We start from the raw sequence: 19,689 nt of genomic DNA on the forward strand, positions 1-19,689 counted from the left end.
CCGAGCATCTACGGTGGATCCTGGAATGAAGAGGGGTGAGCTGAATATACTTTTTCTGTTTTCCTATAAATGGTATGTTCTCTAAATGGGCTAGAGTCAGCAGCGGGGTGCCGCAGGGATCTGTTAGGACTGATTTTTTTTCATCTCTTTATTAATGACCTTGTGGATGGGATTGATAGTAAAATGTCAGTCTATGCTGACGACACCAAACTATGTAGGATATTAAAAACGGACCTTGATAGTATAATATTACAAAATGATCTGGATGAGGTGTCAGAATGGGCAGATACTTGGCAAATGAGATTTCATATTGATAAATGCAAAGTAATGCAGCTAGGACGGAGTAATCCTATAGCTGCGTATACATTAAATGGAAGTAAACTCGGGACTACAGAACAGAAAGACTTGGGTATTCTGGTTACAAATAAGCTGAGCAGCAGCACTCAATGTCAGGCAGTAGCTGCAAAAGCAAACAAGATTTTAGGGTGTATAAAAAGAGAGATTAGATCCCGTGATCCACCTCTATAAGTTATTGAGAAGGCCACATCTGGAATATGGGATACAGCTTTGGGCTCCACATTTTAAAGGGTATTAAGAAGATAGATCCAGTTCAAAGGCGGGCAACTAGATTATTGAAAATAATGGATTCCTCCCATATGATGAGAGGTTGAAAAAGTTAGATTTGTTTAGCTTAGAAAAAAGACATCTCAGAGGAGATCTAATTTGTATGTATAAATACATGTCTGCTCAATACAAAGGATTGGCACATGACTTACTCCTTCCAAATACAATACTAAGGACCAAGGGGCACTCACTGCGAGTGGAAGAAAAGCGATTCCGGTAGCTAAATAGGAAAGGGTTCTTTACAGTTAGAGCAGTCAGACTGTGGAATGCCCTACCACAAGAGGTAGTGTGTCGCCTGGGGACCAGGGGGTACTCAGATCCGGGCCACGAGGTCACTTCTGTGGATATCACGGTGGCGTGACCCGGTCTGTGATCCCAGGCTCCACAGTAAAAAGGGGATTGGGTAAGGGAGATTGTCCGTGACGCCACCCACGGTTGTGGTGATTGTGTGGACACCACCGCTGCTCTTTATGGGGATCCCGGGAGCGGTGACAGGGAGCAGCTGAGTTGGTGATTCTCCCCTCCGTGGGTAGGGGGTTGCTTGTCCCGGGGCCCGGTGATGGGGTAAGCAGGGAGCAGGGCGCAGTGCTGCGGTGCGGTGCCTGAGGGCACGGGCGTACTCACAAGTATTTCACACAGAGTCACTGGTAAACTAGGAATTGCCGGTGTCCGAAGCCTTCGGTACGGTGGTGTTAGTGTCCCACACACGGTGCAGCAGCTCCTGTTCTTTCCCTGCAGCCAGGTGCCTTTCTCTCCACTCTCTTCCTCTTTCTCCTCAGCTGGGAATGGGGAATCCACTCCCCTGCAGTGATCCGGGTCACCCTAGGTACCGACGGGCCACTACCCTGCTCCGGCTACCTCTGGCCCCTTCCTCACTACAGCCTGTCCCGGCCCTTTCGGAGCACGCTTCACTATCAGCCTGGGAGCTACAACTCCAGACTCCTCTTCTGTCTGTCTCTCCAAACACTCTGCTCCAGCCCCTCCCCTCTGCTCTGCTTTTCTCTTACACTGGGGGCTGTGGTTTGTACTGCTGCATCGGTGTGGGATCAGGTTACCAAGGAGGATTAACTCTTTCTGTGACAACCTGGCTTTGCCAGGGCGTCACACACCCCCTTGGTAAAACACTGCCCGTCCTCGGGCCGTCTGGGCACCAACATTTATTGAAACTGGAAAAATCAACACATTACAATCATACATCTTCCCACATCGGGAGGTACATTTTCTAAAATTTTAAACTGTTCTGCCACCCCACACCTGCTTTGCAGATGGCCTCCTCCTGAACTTGAGGACGCTGAACAGGGGTGACAGTCCATAAAACAGTCAACTTTAAACTTATAAGTAGCCGTCCATGCTCCGCTACCACTGCCGCTGCCGTCACTCCCAGTACGGGGCACGGGTTCCGTGCTCTGCCTCCTGCTCAGAAGCCAGGCCCACTTGGATGCCCTCGGCGCCGGCTACAACCGGCCTTGCTAACTGCCGAGGGCTCCATCTCTCACTGGCCTGCTCCTCCTCTCTGCAGGTGCACTCCGGCTGCTCCACAGCCGTGACGGAGTACCTGGGAGTGGCTGGCGCCACATCTGGGGCTGACTTCCAATCGGGTGCCACCTCCGTTGCGGCCAGGCGGACTGCCGGAGCCGACGTCATCACCATGGCGGCTGGGCGGACTGCCGGAGCCGGGTAAGATGTCATCGGGGTTGCGGCTACTGCTTGTCCAGGAACAGAATTAGGCAAAGTCCTGGCGTCCCTGCCTTTACAGTCCTGGTCACATGAACTGCGGTTCCTTCCTCCTGCTCCCCCTTGGTACTCGGGAGCAGTCCTTCTAGCAACTTTTAAAGTTTTCCTTTCGCTTCCGGTCCTCCGGAGCTTCACTTCCGCCCGCGTTCTCAGGGGGTGGAGCCTCTTTTTCGCGCCCACCGCTTGGGGAAGAAGGCGCTGGGCGGGAGATTTTCGCGCCCAAAATGGCGGCAAAGATGGCGACTTTCAAAATTTTTGCAGCGGGGCACCGCTGACAGTCCAGAACAAGGCGCACTTCCTCCAGGTAACTGGATGGGTTCGATCCTGTTCGTGACGCCAAATGTGTCGCCCGGGGACCAGGGGGTACTCAGATCCGGGCCACGAGGTCACTTCTGTGGATATCACGGTGGCGTGGCCCGGTCTGTGATCCCAGGCTCCACAGTAAAAAGGGGATTGGGTAAGGGAGATTGTCCGTGATGCCACCTACGGTTGTGGTGATTGTGTTGACACCACCGCTGCTCTTTATGGGGATCCCGGGAGCGGTGACAGGGAGCATCTGAGTTGGTGATTCTCCCCTCCGTGGGTAGGGGGTTGCTTGTCCCGGGGCCCGGTGATGGGGTAAGCAGGGAGCAGGGCGCAGTGCTGCGGTGCGGTGCCTGAGGGCACGGGCGTACTCACAAGTATTTCACACAGAGTCACTGGTAAACTAGGAATTGCCGGTGTCCGCAGCCTTCGGTACGGGGGTGTTAGTGTCCCACACACGGTGCAGCAGCTCCTGTTCTTTCCCTGCAGCCAGGTGCCTTTCTCTCCACTCTCTTCCTCTTTCTCCTCAGCCGGGAACGGGGAATCCACTCCCCTGCAGTGATCCGGGTCACCCTAGGTACCGACGGGCCACTACCCTGCTCTGGCTACCTCTGGCCCCTTCCTCACTACAGCCTGTCCCGGCCCTTTCGGAGCACGCTTCACTATCAGCCTGGGAGCTACAACTCCAGACTCCTCTTCTGTCTGTCTCTCCAAACACTCTGCTCCAGCCCCTCCCCTCTGCTCTGCTTTTCTCTTACACTGGGGGCTGTGGTTTGTCCTGATGCATCGGTGTGGGATCAGGTTACCAAGGAGGATTAACTCTTTCTGTGACAACCTGGCTTTGCCAGGGCGTCACAGTAGTAATGGCAAATACTATAACAGCTTTTAAAAAAGGGGCTGGATGATTTCCTCAGATCACATGTCACGGCCAGGTGGACGGGCAGACCCAGGAGGTGGATCCACTGGGCCGAACTCCTAGATGGTAGTAAAGAGTCCGGTAGCTGGAACACTATAAACAGCAGAACAGTCCGTGCACACGAGTATAGCGGAGAAGTCCCTGGGGCCACGGAGTCACGGGTGGTAGTCCGGGTGACGCAGCTCAGGTTCAGAAGCCGAGATGACGTTAGGCGGGGTCCGGAACCTTTGGAGCGAGATGACGGGTCACCGCAGGGATCCGAGATGGTGCGGACTGTCAGGATGGCAGATGGACAGCGTTCGGGGTTCAGGATACGGCAGGACTGGATGGCGAGGCAGGCACGGCTCTACAAGAGAGATAGGTGAGTATATGCACAGAGACACCAGGAGACCTGACTCCTAGCTTAGGAAACACGAAGATCAGGCCCCGCCCCCTTGGACAATAAACCCCTTTATACCCTGTACCTGTTTAGCCTCATTTCCTGTTAATGGACGCTGGCCCTTTAAGAAAGGGTCAGTGACCGCGCGCGCGCCCTAATGCGCATGCGCGCGGCTCGGGTGCCAGAAGCCAGGGAAGGAAGCTGAGAGGAGGACGCAGGGGAGCCGGCCAGGGCCTGGGAAGCCGTCGGGCGCCAGGATCGGAGACCAGGGGGCCTGGGAAGGACGGGCCCCGGAGGCTGGGGAGCGGGGAGCGTGGCAGGTGAGCCGGGGAGCGGGACTGAGGACCCGGGGAGCGGAGCAGAAGACCCGGGGAGGGGAGCCGAGGACCCGGGGAGCGTGACAGTACCCACGCCCCCCTCCCCGCAACCGGGACATGAAGGCACGTATCAGAGGAGTGCCCACGTTCTCCCTGGGCTCCCAGGACCTATCCTCAGGACCATACCCCTCCCAGTCCACCAGGAAGAACTGTCGACCTCGTACGGTCTTCATGGCCACGATATCCCTTACCGCATAGATGTCGTCATCGGCAATAGGTGGAGGAGCCGGACTGGCAGCAGCGGAGAAGGGACCAAGGACAACCGGCTTGAGCAGGGAGACGTGGAATGAGTTGGGTATCCTCATCGTGGCCGGGAGCTGTAGCTTGTAGGAGACCTCATTGATCTTGTTGAGGACCTTAAACGGCCCAATGTAGCGAGGGCCCAGCTTGTATGATGGTATCTTCAGGCGGACGCACTTGGAAGCAAGCCAGACGAGATCTCCAGGAGAGAAACACGGAGGGTCCAGACGTTTCTTGTCTGCGTGTCTTTTCATCCGCAGGGAAGCACGTCCAAGGGACGCTTTGACAGAGTCCCAAATGTTTGCAAAGTCACTGGCTACAGTATCTGCAGCAGGGACATCCGAAGAAGGGGATACAGGCAATGGGATGGAAGGCTGAAGTCCGTAAACGACATGGAAGGGAGAGCTGGAGGACGACTCACTGATGTGGTGGTTGTGGGAGAATTCAGCCCAAGGAAGAAGAGCGGACCAGTCGTCGTGATGGGCGTTAACATAGTGACGTAAGAAAGAGGTCAAGATTTGATTGACCCTCTCTACCTGGCCATTAGACTGAGGATGGTATGCAGATGAAAAGTCCAGAGTCACTCCCAGATGTTTACAGAGAGCCCTCCAGAAGCGGGAGGTGAACTGAGTTCCTCTGTCGGATACGATGTGTAATGGAAAGCCATGCAAGCGGAAGATGTGTTGTATATAGGCGTCCGCGAGTTCCTGAGCAGAGGGTAGTCCAGCCATAGGGACGAAATGAGCCATTTTAGAGAACCGGTCCACCACGACCCATATGACTGTGTGTCCGGAGGACAATGGCAAGTCCGTAATAAAGTCCATTGCTATGTGTTGCCACGGAACTGAGGGTATCGGCAGAGGCAGAAGACGGCCATATGGGAGGCGTTTGGGCGTCTTGTTCCTGGCACAAGAGGAGCAGGCGGATACAAAAGCAGCGACGTCCGTGCGAAGGGATGGCCACCAGTAATGACGTACTATCGCACCCCATGTCTTTTTCTGACCAGCATGACCGGCTGTTTTCGAGGCATGACCCCAGTGTAACACTTTTTTCCTGTCTACCTCAGAGACATAGGTCTTCCCGGGCGGTATCTGGGCCAGGGTGACAGGGGCCACCGGAATGATTTTACTAGGACAAATGATGGGTTGGGTAGTCTCTTCCTCCTGCTCCATGGGCATGAAAGACCTGGACAAGGCATCAGCGCGTACATTCTTGTCCGCGGGTCGGAAGTGAAGCTGGAAATCAAACCTGGCAAAGAATAGGGACCACCTGGCTTGCCGTGGGTTCAGACGCTGAGCGGACCGTAGGTATTCCAAGTTCTTGTGGTCCGTGTAAATAATCACGGGGTACACTGCACCTTCCAGGAGGTAGCGCCATTCATCCAAAGCCAGTTTGACTGCCAAGAGCTCTCGGTCACCGATGGTGTAGTTGCGTTCAGGCGCTGAGAAGCCCTTGGAGAAGAATCCGCAAGTCACCATCTTCCCGGAGGAGGATTTTTGCATGAGCACTGCTCCGGCTCCTGAGGAGGAGGTATCCACCTCCAAGGTGAACTGGCGGTTTAACTCCGGACGGTGGAGTACAGGAGAGGAAGCAAAAGCCCGCTTCAAAGAGCCAAACGCGGCGTCGGCCGCAGGTGACCAGTCCTTTGGATTAGCCTCCTTCTTAGTCAAAGCGGAGAGAGGAGCAGTCAAGGCCGAGAAGTGAGGGATAAACTGGCGGTAGTAGTTGGCGAATCCCAGGAAGCGTTGGATTGCCTTCAGTCCAGAAGGAGGAGGCCAGTTGAGAATGGCGGAGACCTTCTTGGGATCCATCTGCAGTCCAGTATCAGAGATGATGTACCCCAGAAAGGGGAGAGAAGACTGCTCAAAGACACACTTCTCATACTTTGCGTACAGACGATTCTCTCTCAGTCTTTGTAGAACCAGCTGTACGTTTTCTCTGTGGGTTTGGAGGTCTGGAGAGAAGACAAGGATGTCATCTAGATACACTACCACACAGATGTAGAGAAGGTCCCGGAATACGTCGTTCACCAGTTCTTGAAAGACGGCAGGAGCGTTACACAGGCCGAAGGGCATCACGCAGTATTCATAATGTCCATCGCGCGTATTGAACGCGGTCTTCCATTCGTCACCAGAGCGGATGCGTACCAGATTGTAAGCACCCCGAAGATCCAGCTTGGTGAACACACGAGCTCCTCTAAGCCGGTCAAACAATTCGGGGATGAGCGGCAGAGGGTACTTGTTTTTTACGGTGATTTGATTCAAACCCCGGTAGTCTATGCATGGGCGTAAGTCGCCCTCTTTCTTCTTGACAAAGAAGAAACCTGCTCCAGCAGGAGAGGAGGATCTCCGAATGAATCCCCTAGCCAGGCTCTCTGAGATGTAAGCAGACATGGCCCTTGTTTCGGCTGGAGATAAAGGATATATCCGTCCTCGTGGTGGTGTTGTTCCTGGGAGCAGGTCGATGGCACAGTCGTATGGACGATGTGGCGGCAGTACCTCGGATTCCTTTTTATCAAAGACATCTGCAAAGGACCAATAGGCCGAGGGCAGCCCCGGTAGGTTCTCTGGAACCGGAGGTCGTCGGATGGGTTGTATGGACTTTAGGCACCTCTCATGACACGAAGAGCCCCATCGGGTGATTTCGCCAGTGCCCCAGCTGACTGATGGTTCGTGTGTCCGCAACCATGGAAGTCCCAGCAGGATCTGATGGGACATGTGTGGGAGGACGTAAAAAGCGATGTTCTCGGTGTGAAGGGCACCGATACGCAGTTCGACCGGCCTGGTGATCCAGGTGATGGTGTCAGAGAGGGGTCTCCCATCCACAGAGGCAATCACTAGGGGCTTGTCGAGTGGAATAACAGGCACCTGGTACGTGTCCACCGTGGCCTGCTGGATGAAATTGCCTGCTGCCCCGGAATCGAGGTAGGCATCAGCCGTGAACCGCGTCTCTCCCGTTGTCACTTGCACTGTCCATGTAACCGGGTCAGAGAGAGTCCCAGCACCTAGGGTGGCCTCTCCTACCAACCCTAGGCTTTGGAGTTTCCCGGCCTCTCTGGACAGGAGCGTAGCAGGTGTGTGCCCTCACCGCAGTAAAAGCAGAGACCCTTGGCGAGCCGCTCTGCTCGACGTTGTTCAGACTGCCGCACTCGGTCGATCTGCATGGGCTCGTGGACGGGGACCCCAGCTGTCGATGACTGAAGTACGGGGGTTTTCTGCGGAGGAGAGGAATGCCGTACCGGACGTCTCTCACGGGACACTTCCTTGGATCGCTCCTGAAAGCGAATGTCCACTCGAGTTGCTAGGGCAATCAGGGCATCCAGGGTGGTCGGTACGTCACGACCCGCCAGCTCGTCTTTAATCCGCCCTGAGAGTCCTTCCCAGAAGGCGGCGGTTAGGGTCTCGTTGTTCCACCCGAGTTCTGAGGCCAGGGTGCGAAACCGGATCGCGTATTGACCCACCGTCAGAGTCCCCTGACGTAACCGGAGAAGAGACGAAGCAGACGCGGAGGCGCGTCCAGGCTCATCAAAGGTACCACGGAATGCCTGCAGGAACTCCTGGATGTTCGTGGTCACAGGATCCCCCTTCTCCCACAAGGGGTTCATCCACGCCAGTGCCTCACCCTCTAGATGGGACATGATGAAGGCGACCTTGGCTTGGTCGGAGGCAAACAAATGCGGCAGCTGCGTGAAATGGAGGGAGCATTGGGTTAAGAATCCCCTGCAGGTCTTGGGGTCTCCGGCGTACCGGGGTGGTGAAGCCAACCGAAGTCTGGTGGTATCTGAAGAAGTCGCCACAGGAGCTGGATCCGTGGATTGACTAGTGGAAGCCCGGGATGTTGAAGTCGTAACTGCCACTTGTAGCGTGTTCAGGCGGGCGTCTACAGAAGACATGAATTGCAGCATGCGGGTCTGAGTCTCCCGCTGGCGTTGGAGTTCCTCCTGTACGGCTGCTAGTGCTGCAGCGGGATCCATGGCCTGATCTTACTGTCACGGCCAGGTGGACGGGCAGACCCAGGAGGTGGATCCACTGGGCCGAACTCCTAGATGGTAGTAAAGAGTCCGGTAGCTGGAACACTATAAACAGCAGAACAGTCCGTGCACACGAGTATAGCGGAGAAGTCCCTGGGGCCACGGAGTCACGGGTGGTAGTCCGGGTGACGCAGCTCAGGTTCGGAAGCCGAGATGACGTTAGGCGGGGTCCGGAACCTTTGGAGCGAGATGACGGGTCACCGCAGGGATCCGAGATGGTGCGGACTGTCAGGATGGCAGATGGACAGCGTTCGGGGTTCAGGATACGGCAGGACTGGATGGCGAGGCAGGCACGGCTCTACAAGAGAGATAGGTGAGTATATGCACAGAGACACCAGGAGACCTGACTCCTAGCTTAGGAAACACGAAGATCAGGCCCCGCCCCCTTGGACAATAAACCCCTTTATACCCTGTACCTGTTTAGCCTCATTTCCTGTTAATGGACGCTGGCCCTTTAAGAAAGGGTCAGTGACCGCGCGCGCGCCCTAATGCGCATGCGCGCGGCTCGGGTGCCAGAAGCCAGGGAAGGAAGCTGAGAGGAGGACGCAGGGGAGCCGGCCAGGGCCTGGGAAGCCGTCGGGCGCCGGGATCGGAGACCAGGGGGCCTGGGAAGGACGGGCCCCGGAGGCTGGGGAGCGGGGAGCGTGGCAGGTGAGCCGGGGAGCGGGACTGAGGACCCGGGGAGCGGAGCAGAAGACCCGGGGAGGGGAGCCGAGAACCCGGGGAGCGTGACATCACACCACATTGTCGGTCATAAATGATTTAATGACAAAATGTAGAATTGGTGGAGGAAGGTTGAATTAGATGAACCGAGGTCTTTTTTCAACCTATGTAACTATTTAAAGTGGAGGAGTTACAAACACTGTAAATTTATGTTTTAAAGTAATCATGTGGCCTTTATTTGCTATGCAAATGCTGATGAACATTTAAAAAATTGCCATTCTATCAATATTTCTTCAGGGACATTTTCTAACCACAAAAACATGTATCGACAAACTTCCCTTAGTGCTTTGCTATATACTTCAAGGCCATTAACTGAACTGGATGATATATTACATAATTTAAATTGAGTCCTTGTTCTTATTATAACTATACAGACTGGGAAAGTACGTGTCACACAGAGTTTGGCACAAACTTCGCCGACTGTCGTGGCAGTGTAAGGGGTGGGCAGACCCCTTACAATGAGGGACAGTTTGCCCGGAATGTTGTTATGAATAAAAATGTTTTTATTGTTTTTACTTTGTGCTAGTGGGTTCCCCTAGTGGCCGGGTGGGACGGCTGTCACCACAGAAGCAGGGCAAAGGAAAGGAGGAGCCGGCAGCAGAAAGGGGAGGGAGGAGAATAGCTGTTAGGAAAAAAGTAAGAACCAGCAGGCAGACGAGTCCGGGACAGGAGAGAAGAAGAAGAAGGGTCAGAGTGTGGGAGCTGGGTAAATAGGAAAGCCGGAGAGAAGAGGAGAAGGCGGAATCTCAAGTGCGAAGCAGTACTGGTGTGGGTCCGGTCTGTGGGTAGCCGTAGTGGGAGCCAGGTGAAGAAGATTAGCCGGGCACATCCCCACTGGAGAAGACGTCTAGGGCAGGTTTTTCCCCCAGGCAAAGGAAGTGTGAAGTCAACTGCTGTGTTTGTGGCCTTTGAGATGGAAAAGCGTTTAATCAAAATGCCTGCTGATTCAAATGATCCACGTTTACAGAGTCTCTGTGTGACTGATGACGGCGTCTGCACCACCACACTCTGCCCCACCATGTCATCTCCTGTCCCCAAAGTGACGGCGGAACCAGGGGTAAGCCTGATAGCAAGGACCACGACTACAACCCCGGAGGCACCCCTGGCACCCCGTTACAAGTGGCGTAGTCGGCAGGATCCGAATTTTATGCAAGGGGTCCCAACTCAAGAAGACGAAGACCAAGTGGTGCCTAGGGCACAGGATCCGGATTATTGGAGAAGGGACCCGATCCCATGGTGGGAAGAAGAAGCAGTGCCTGAGGCGTTGGACCGGGCACAAGATGGCGGCAAGATGGCCGTCGTCTTTGAAAACACTGAGAGCGCGTGAAAAATTGGCGCCAAAAGAAGAGCCTGGGGCTGGCCGGTGAAGAAAAAGAAGTGCGGAGTGCGCCGCTTAAAGAGGGGAGGTGCTGGCCCCAGGATGCCGAGAAAAACATGTGAAGTGGGCGGTGTTGCAACAAGAAAGAAGAACCGCCGCGGAGGGGTCGAGCTGATGTGTGAGACTGGGGGTGGAGTATACCCAAGAGCGGGAAAAGTAGGCCCGCCTCCACTTCCTCCAGCATCTCCACTGACCCTGATGCCCTTCCCAGAGACACTTACTACAAGCAAGATGGAGAACTCCGAAAGACAGCAAACTGAGATGGCTGCGTTGGTCGCGACTGGCCTGGGTAGAGGACACCAGAAGCAGGCTGCGTCTGCGTCTGCGGAAGGACTCCCCCCTCACTTACCGGCTGTGCCCGGAGGACCGGGGCGGCCCGCGAAAGTGACCTGGGTCACAACTTGGGACGCCGCGACCGGAGAGACCACGACCGAGGTCCGAGCTACTTATACGGCATTGCTGCCGTCGGGAAACAGACCCCTGGGAACTCCCTACCGGTGCCCGGAGGTGCCCCCGCCGGCCGCGGCGGAATCTTCAACCCCCGCCACAGTTCCGGCTCCGGAAGAACCATACGCCCGGGAGCTAGAGAAGGACGAGTGGGGGTTCTTCTGGGATCCAGTGGAGCCGTCGTCCCAGACTCGGCGGAAGTCCCCATCACCTGAGCCCGACCCGGTCCAGGAGAGATTGCTAGCCGACACCATGGCCCGTGAAATGATGGCTGGTCCCCGGGGTGATGAATTCGAACGGCAGTGTACCGTAGGAACTGTGGTAAAGTTCAACCAGAAGGAGGGTTACGGTTTCATCGAGGATGAGGAGACCGGTGATCATTACTTCTACAACCGGGTGAACTTGAACACGGAGGGTCTGCCACAACGCCTGCATACTTTATACCCGGGAGAGAAGGTGCGGTTCATGAGAGAGGTGGGATGCTGGGGCTTGTTTGCGGTAGGAGTGACCCGGATGCCCACTACTCAGGAGGCTGCCCAATGGCAGCAAGAAATCGAGTGGGAGGAATGTCAATACCGGCGGCGTGCACAGCAAAGACCGGTACTGGCCGAGATCTCCCGCCCGAAAAGCACACTGGCGGTAGCACCTGAAGTGACTGGACCGAGCGCTGACCCAGAGAAGGGGACCCCGGCGGTGCTGGCTATTCAACAAAGCCCGATTACCCATCCGGTGATCGTAATGGGCAGCCCCCAGCCGTCCCGTGCAGCGACCCTATCACCCCCGTCGGGGGTTGAGGAGACAAAGCCGGAGACCGAGACGTCGGAGCCAACCGCCAATTACGAACCTTTTCGGAGGCTGCGCCGGTTGCCGGATCAGTCCTTGTCCGACTACGTGCGGGCTCAATGGGCGGAATGGCAGCGTGCGTATCACCCCGAGTGAACCGTCATGACAGGAAGACCGTGGACCTGTTTATGTTAAAGACCGGCATTGTTCAGAGCCGGGAAAGTTCTGCTGTTTGCAATTTGTTTAAGCTACTGAGCCCGGAAGGAGCCTGACGCTGGACTGAGCCAGGGGCTCCCTCCGTGTTGTTGAAGGAGACCTTGCTGTTTTGTGTTCCTGCCGTCTAAGACCGGGAGTGCTGCAAAAGCCTCCGGGCGGAAGTCCTACAAAGACCGGGAGTGCTTACTGAAGGCCTCCGGGCACGTTTACCTCCAAAGACCGGGAGCTCCCAGGAGGGACTCCGGGCGCTGGACTGGTGCACCCCTTGCGTGTGCCCTAAGGTGGACATGTATGTAGTTTTAATTACAATGTCTTTATTACGTAAATGTGATTTTAGGTTTGTGCCTTGCCGGGAGGCTTAGGCTTAAAGAGGGGAGGTATGTAAGGGGTGGGCAGACCCCTTACAATGAGGGACAGTTTGCCCGGAATGTTGTTATGAATAAAAATGTTTTTATTGTTTTTACTTTGTGCTAGTGGGTTCCCCTAGTGGCCGGGTGGGACGGCTGTCACCACAGAAGCAGGGCAAAGGAAAGGAGGAGCCGGCAGCAGAAAGGGGAGGGAGGAGAATAGCTGTTAGGAAAAAAGTTAGAACCAGCAGGCAGACGAGTCCGGGACAGGAGAGAAGAAGAAGAAGGGTCAGAGTGTGGGAGCTGGGTAAATATGAAAGCCGGAGAGAAGAGGAGAAGGCGGAATCTCAAGTGCGAAGCAGTACTGGTGTGGGTCCGGTCTGTGGGTAGCCGTAGTGGGAGCCAGGTGAAGAAGATTAGCCGGGCACATCCCCACTGGAGAAGACGTCTAGGGCAGGTTTTTCCCCCAGGCAAAGGAAGTGTGAAGTCAACTGCTGTGTTTGTGGCCTTTGAGATGGAAAAGCGTTTAATAAAAATGCCTGCTGATTCAAATGATCCACGTTTACAGAGTCTCTGTGTGACTGATGACGGCGTCTGCACCACCACACTCTGCCCCACCATGTCATCTCCTGTCCCCAAAGAGACGGCGGAACCAGGGGTAAGCCTGATAGCAAGGGCCACGACTACAACCCCGGAGGCACCCCTGGCACCCCGTTACAGCAGCATTGGGCTCTGTTCAGATTGCAGATTCTAACACTCCGGCAAATGTTTTCTCTGGTGTCTAACATCAACACAGGCACTCGGGCATCAACTTGTTATGTGCTGATTCATAGGCAGGATAGCAAGAGTTAATCTCTGCTAGTCTGCTTGCTTCTTTAATCACATGTTGTTGGGAGATGTCATGAGTACATCACTCCCGCATGGGGAAGACCTCAGGGGAGTCTGGTATCCGAAGGTCACAGCGCCTTGTGGCTGCCAGATCCACTTCTGTTACTTGTTAAACATCATCTTTCTAGAAGTGCTGTAAGGGTTAAGCACCCTTTCCTGCCTAGCTGCTGGCTATAGCTTTTTATCTCAGGTGCTGCTCATTGGGATCACTCCCCTTCACTATTTAAGTTATATGATCTGATCGAATGTGCTGGTGTTAGAAACTGAATCCTCATTTCTATCTGGTCTGCTTTAGAAGACGTTTGTCTTGTTGTGTGCAGCTGTGGTGTCTGCTACAGTGAAGCTGTTTGGAATGTTTTTCCTTAGCATGTCTGTTTCCCCTATCTGTTTTCCTACCATTGTGTTTCTGCATTGTAGTGGCAAGACTACTGATCTCGTCGGCCTGCTCACTAGCCAGGGTGAGTTTTCGGGCTATCAAGGGCTTAGGAATGTGGTCAACCACAGGTTAAAAGAACCTGTATAGGGACACTAGGGAGCTCAGGTAACAGCCTAAGGTGTGTTCAGGAAGTGTCCCCTCACTCCGCTCCCTAGCAGCAGAGACCTCCATTGTATCATGACCCTTTTGTACCCAGTGTATTGTGTCACCTGCTGGGTGTTTTCCTGGCTTCAGGTTATACCCTGTTAGTTACCACGTTACAGGAGACCTATCACATCTGCACCCCTCCTAATTATGCTGTTTAAATACTTCTACCCATGCCAGCTATAGTTTATGCTATGTTAGCCTGTGAGGTGTGTTGTCCCAGATTCTTTGGTGAAAGTTGTGCTTAAGTTGTGCCTATTGCTTGGAGAAATTTTGGAGTTTGCCCCTGTTGTTTTGTAGCCTCCTTCCTGCTCTTATTTTTTCTCCTGCAACTCTTATTGTCTTTACTATTGTACGTGCTGTGTGACAGAGTTTTGTCTTTTACTTGTCTGTGTTTATCTGTGGGTTTTCAACACACTCCTGCCCTGTCCCTCCCTGGGGCGAAGGGGAATAAGATCAGGACTGAATGAAATTATGTTTTTATTACAAAAAATCTGGATGACTTGTATGTTTGCCATATATTAGTAAAGATTAACTATGAATATAAAAATAGCATACATTTTGCATGTCAATACACATATTCAGGTCTGAATGGTATTAACATGCAAAACGGGGGTCATCTGGACTCGCCATGCAAGCTCCCATGATGCCTGTTTGTTTTTATAGCTCCACTCTAGAGGTATTTTTTCTTTTACAACTGGAGTGGTGCTTTAAGGCTGAGGCCACACGGGGATTAGTGCGAGTGCTCGCATGACAATCAGCTCACGCTCGCAGCACAGCTTGAGCTGAGTGTCATGCCACTGTGATGCGATCGTGCGATCAGACCACAGTTGCGGAGGGGAGGGCGGGCACTGCAGAGGAGAGGGGGGGATTTATCTCCCCATCTCTTCCATTGCCGACTGATGGGAGAATCGCATTGCACTCCGTTGTAATGCGAGTGCAATGGGATGTTTCTCTTGCCCTCATAGACTTGCAACATGGTGCAATTGTTTTCTCGGTCCAATTAGGGCTGAGAAAAAAATCTCTCATGGGAGCTGCCCCATAGAGTAATATTGGTCCGAGTGGAATGCATTTTTTTATCACATTCCACTCACTTCGTATTACTCGAGATGTGTGTTGACCCTAAATCTAAGTTCCCTGCCCCCAGTCTTATACTCACCCTCCTGCATCTTCACATTTTACCAATGCCTCTACTGTCACGTGGTGCCATCTTGTGCCTGTAAGTTCTGACTGGCCGTAAGTCAGTGGTTACGTCAAAAGCTCTTAGAATGAGCTCTCATAGACTTATACTGCGTTTTGATAGGCGGCGCGCTCCAGCAAACAATGGATCTGCCGGCCAGTTGACAAACTGCAGAAGTTTGACGGGAGGAGAGCTGATGGAAGATGAAGCAGCCAGAAGGTGAGTATAAGACCGGCGTCAGGGGACTTAGGCGGGCTTTACACGCTGCGACATCACTAGCAATTGCTAGCGATGTCGAGCCCGATAGCACCCGCCCCCGTCGCACATGTGATATGTGGTGATTGCTGCCGTAGCGAACATTATCGCTACGGCAGCTTCACACGCACTTTCCTGGTCGGCGACGTCGCTGTGACCGCCGAACAATATTGTCACGTCCCCATCGGAGTCCGCTCCTGCGACTTCTGCTCCGATCGCCAGATGACGCCATGTTCCCACCATGGATAGTGCTGGTGATGGGAGAGGAGTCAGTGCCCGTGGTTCTGCGGAGCACAGTGTCACGTCCCCACCGGAGTCCACTCCTGCGACGTCTGCTCCGATCGCCAGACGACGCCATGTTCCCACCATGGATAGTGGTGGTGATGGGAGAGGAGTGGGTGCCCGTGGCTCTGCGGAGCACAGGCTCCGCTCATCCACTAGGCTGGGTTTCCCTGGAACCTGCAGTACCACTGGCTGACTGTAGGTGGCGTGTGACTCCCGGCTGAAGTGGCCAACATTCACCTGCAGCCTGCAGCCTATGGGAAGACACCACACCCTTCTTATTCCCTCTCCTGTCACATGATCACTGCCAGTGATAGTTCTGTTCTCCTGGCTCATGTGCTGTTTGTATTGTGATTCCTGTGGGCTGACCTTGCTTGTGTTTGACTACCCTCCTGCCTGTCGTTTTTGTACCTTGCTGCCAGTTCCGGATTTGACCCCTGCTTTGTCTCCTTACTACGCCCTTGCCTGCCGATTCTGTTCCTGTTTTGCTTCTCCTGGATTTTGACTCTGCCTGACGACCACGGACTACAGTCTACCACAGGTAGCGATCTCTGAGGCTCTGTGTAATTCCAAATCCCTGTACAGGGGTTAAAGGGTTGCAGAGTTCTTGGGGTCCTGCTATATGAGCGGCTTTTCACTAGATTCCCCTTACAGCCAGTCTGAGTCTGTGGCTCCTATCAGGCATTACAAATATCTCCTTCAAGGGGGAGGTGCTTTCGGTGTCATAGCGACATCACTAAGCGACTGCCCAATAGCAGAGGAGGGGCGGAGATAAGCGGGACATAACATCCCACCCACCTCCTTCCTTCCGCATTGTCGGTAGAGGCAGGTAAGGAGATGTTTACGACAAACAACATCGTACCGGCAGCAGCAGCGATATTATGAAAAGGAGCGACGTGTCACCGATCAACGATTTTTGAAGTTTTTGCGATCGGTGATCGTCGCTCCTAGGGTTTACACGCTGCGATGTCGGTAACGGCGCCGGATGTGTGTCACTAACGACGTGACCCCGACGATATATCGCTACTGATGTCGCAACTTGTAAAGCTCGCCTTAGAGTTATAGCGCCACTCCAGTGGTGCAATAAAAAAAAATGAGAGAGAGGTGCTTTAATGGACTTCTATATAGCTTGTACCTCTCTTTTTGCATCGCATATAACATGGTCTATCTTCACCACTTGTTGGATGTTAAGCAGAGCAGCACCACATACGGTACTATGGCTTCAGCTGTTTTTCAAGAGCTTTAGAAGTCTTTTCTTCCTTCAAATATATATTTTTCCTCTGATTGTGCCAAGCTGTTTTCCTGTCTTTGTTGCTGATAGTGGCCATTTCTTATTGATTGGGAAGTATTGCACAACTAACTACCACTCTACACTATATCGCGTATAGCTCAAAAGGTCTTGAAATACCCTACATTGACAAAATTATTGGGACACACAACCTAATCACTGAATTTACTTTTTTTAATTCTGTTCCATTACCCCAGGTGTATAATATCTGGCCCCTTACCAAAATTTGTGAAAGAATGAATCGGTCTAAAGAGCTCACTCATATCAGGGCAGTCCTGTAATAGCAGCCACCGATGTGACAAGTTGTTTCATGAAATATCTTGCCTCCTACATATTCCACAATCAACTGTGAGTGGTGTTATTAGAAAGTGGAAGTGTGTAGGAACCACAGAAAGGTGGCAGATCACGTAAAGTTAAAGTGTGCACAATCAGCAGACAAGTGAGTATTTTGGCCATATCATCATTTTTTTCACATGTTCCAACTCCAAACCGTATAAACCTGAATGTTTATTGCACATCAGCAGAACGGGTGATGTGTATTTGTGTAATGGGAGGGTGCGGTCTAATGATACAACGCCCTTTATCAAGATGTGCAGCTTCTTGTCCTCTGGCGAAATGGTACAACTAATATCACATATGAATCCCTATAAAATTACAAACTTTTAATAGATATACAGTACATTAAAAAAGACAAACCATAGTGACACCATAAAACCAGTACTGACCAAATAGATATCTGGCGTTAAGGAAGGATGGTATAATAGTTTAGGGTGCTGTGTCAAATACAGTAGGTATAGTAGAAGTTGTTAGATGTTATGAACAACCTTGTAGGTTAAAAAGGAAGGAAAGTTAATTCCCTGTTTGCCGTGCTGTGAATCCAAAACAAACAGGTAAGTCAATTTACATAATGTTTCACCTACTAGGTTGTTCATAACATGTAACAATAGCTACTAAACCTACCTTATTTGCACAGGGTTGAACTTGGACGAGGCATGTAATCTGTCATCCCTTGGTATGGTTTATAGCAGGGGTCACCAACCTGTAACTCAGGAGTCACATATAGCTTGTGGGTCCAAGATGTGTGATTCGCAGCTGTCTGTCAGCTAGGTGTATTTGCAGCAGGTCTTGCAAACAGCTATGAAGAGCAGGTCTCCAGATGGTGACCTTTGTGAGTAGCCCCACAGAGAAAAGGAAATCTGAATTAAACCCCTGGATGTATACTGCCTCTGTCTGATTTCTATGGAAAAGCTTTGGCTGCCATTATACCGGTAATGGGGACTGTGGGTATCACCACTGTGAAGAGGAGGAGCTAAATGTGGCTTGTGATCCCCTCTCAGAGGTGAAGGTGGCTCACGATCCTTTCTCAGAGCTCAATGTGGCTGACAACCTTCTCTCAGAGCTGAATGTGGCTCACGACCGTATCTCAGAGCTGAATGTTGCTCGCAATCCTCTCTCGGAGCTGAATGTGCCTCCCCATCTTCTCTCAGAGCTGAGTGTTGCTCATGATTTTTTCTCAGAGCTGAATGTGGATCGAGATCCTCTCTTAGAGCTAAATGTGGCTCGAGATCGTCTCTTAGAGCTAAATGTGGCTTGCAATCTTCTCTCAGAGTTGAATGCAGCTCGCGATCCACTCTCAGAGCTGCATTTGACTCACAATCTTCTCTTAGAGCTGAATGTGGCTCGCAATCCTCTCTCAGAGCTGAATGTGGCTTGTGACTCTCTCTCAGAGCTGAATGTGGCTTTTCAGGTCAGAAAGGTTGGGGACCACTGTTTTATAGTATGGTTTTGATGTACTGTATTAAATTATGGTTAGGGTACTAACAGGGTACGACTACGTTGAGCAGGGGCGCCGTTCTCAGTTAGGGTGTCATACCCTCCACTGTCAGGAAGGGTGAGGCATCAAGGTCAATGTAGGGCCTTTTAGGTTGGAGTTTACATTACATATATTTATAAGTTTATATCTTTATTTACTGGACCCTGCACTCTGTCTGCAAACTATTCTATTATCCCTATTCCCCCCAACTTTTTAATTCCATCCATTGGCATCAATCCATATGCTAATAGAGGTTGTATGCATACATATACGGAGGTAATTTTGTTTTTATTTTTGTCTAATTATCATGTTTGGGTTATTGTGCTTAGTAATTCCTGGTGGGGTGAAGACCGGGTGAGACGACACGGGGGCGCCAATTCTTTGTAGGGTGTCATAACCCTATGCTGTCAGGCAAGGCATCATAGTAGGGGGCTTATAGGGCCATTCAGGTCTGGTTCATGTCACAGGAGCAGTAAGTATGAGCTCATATGTTTATTGCATTTGACACAGCACCCTAAACTTATTATACCATCCTTTCTTAACTCCAAGTATCCCATTTTGTCAGTACTTATTATTAGAGATGAGCGAACCGGCCGTGGTTCGGCTCGAGTTCGGTTCGTCGAACGGAGGTCTCATTCGAGTTCAGTTCGGCGAACGTTCGACGAACCGAACTCGAACCAATAGGAAATAATGGGAGGCAATCACAAACACATAAAAGCGCATTATAAATGTACACATACAGTTAATAAACATTGCCATAACACTTACCGGTCCCCGCGATCCCTCCTGCACTCTGTCTCCTGCCGCTATTCCATCCGATGATCGCTGAATCCTCCCGGTGACCAGCACTGCCAGCAGTGATGCAGGACCTATCGTGACGTCAAAATAGCCATGTGACCAGTCACG

The sequence above is a fragment of the Anomaloglossus baeobatrachus genome, chromosome 2 (assembly GCF_048569485.1).
Source record: "Anomaloglossus baeobatrachus isolate aAnoBae1 chromosome 2, aAnoBae1.hap1, whole genome shotgun sequence".
In the NCBI taxonomy this organism is placed as follows: Eukaryota; Metazoa; Chordata; class Amphibia; order Anura; family Aromobatidae; genus Anomaloglossus; species Anomaloglossus baeobatrachus.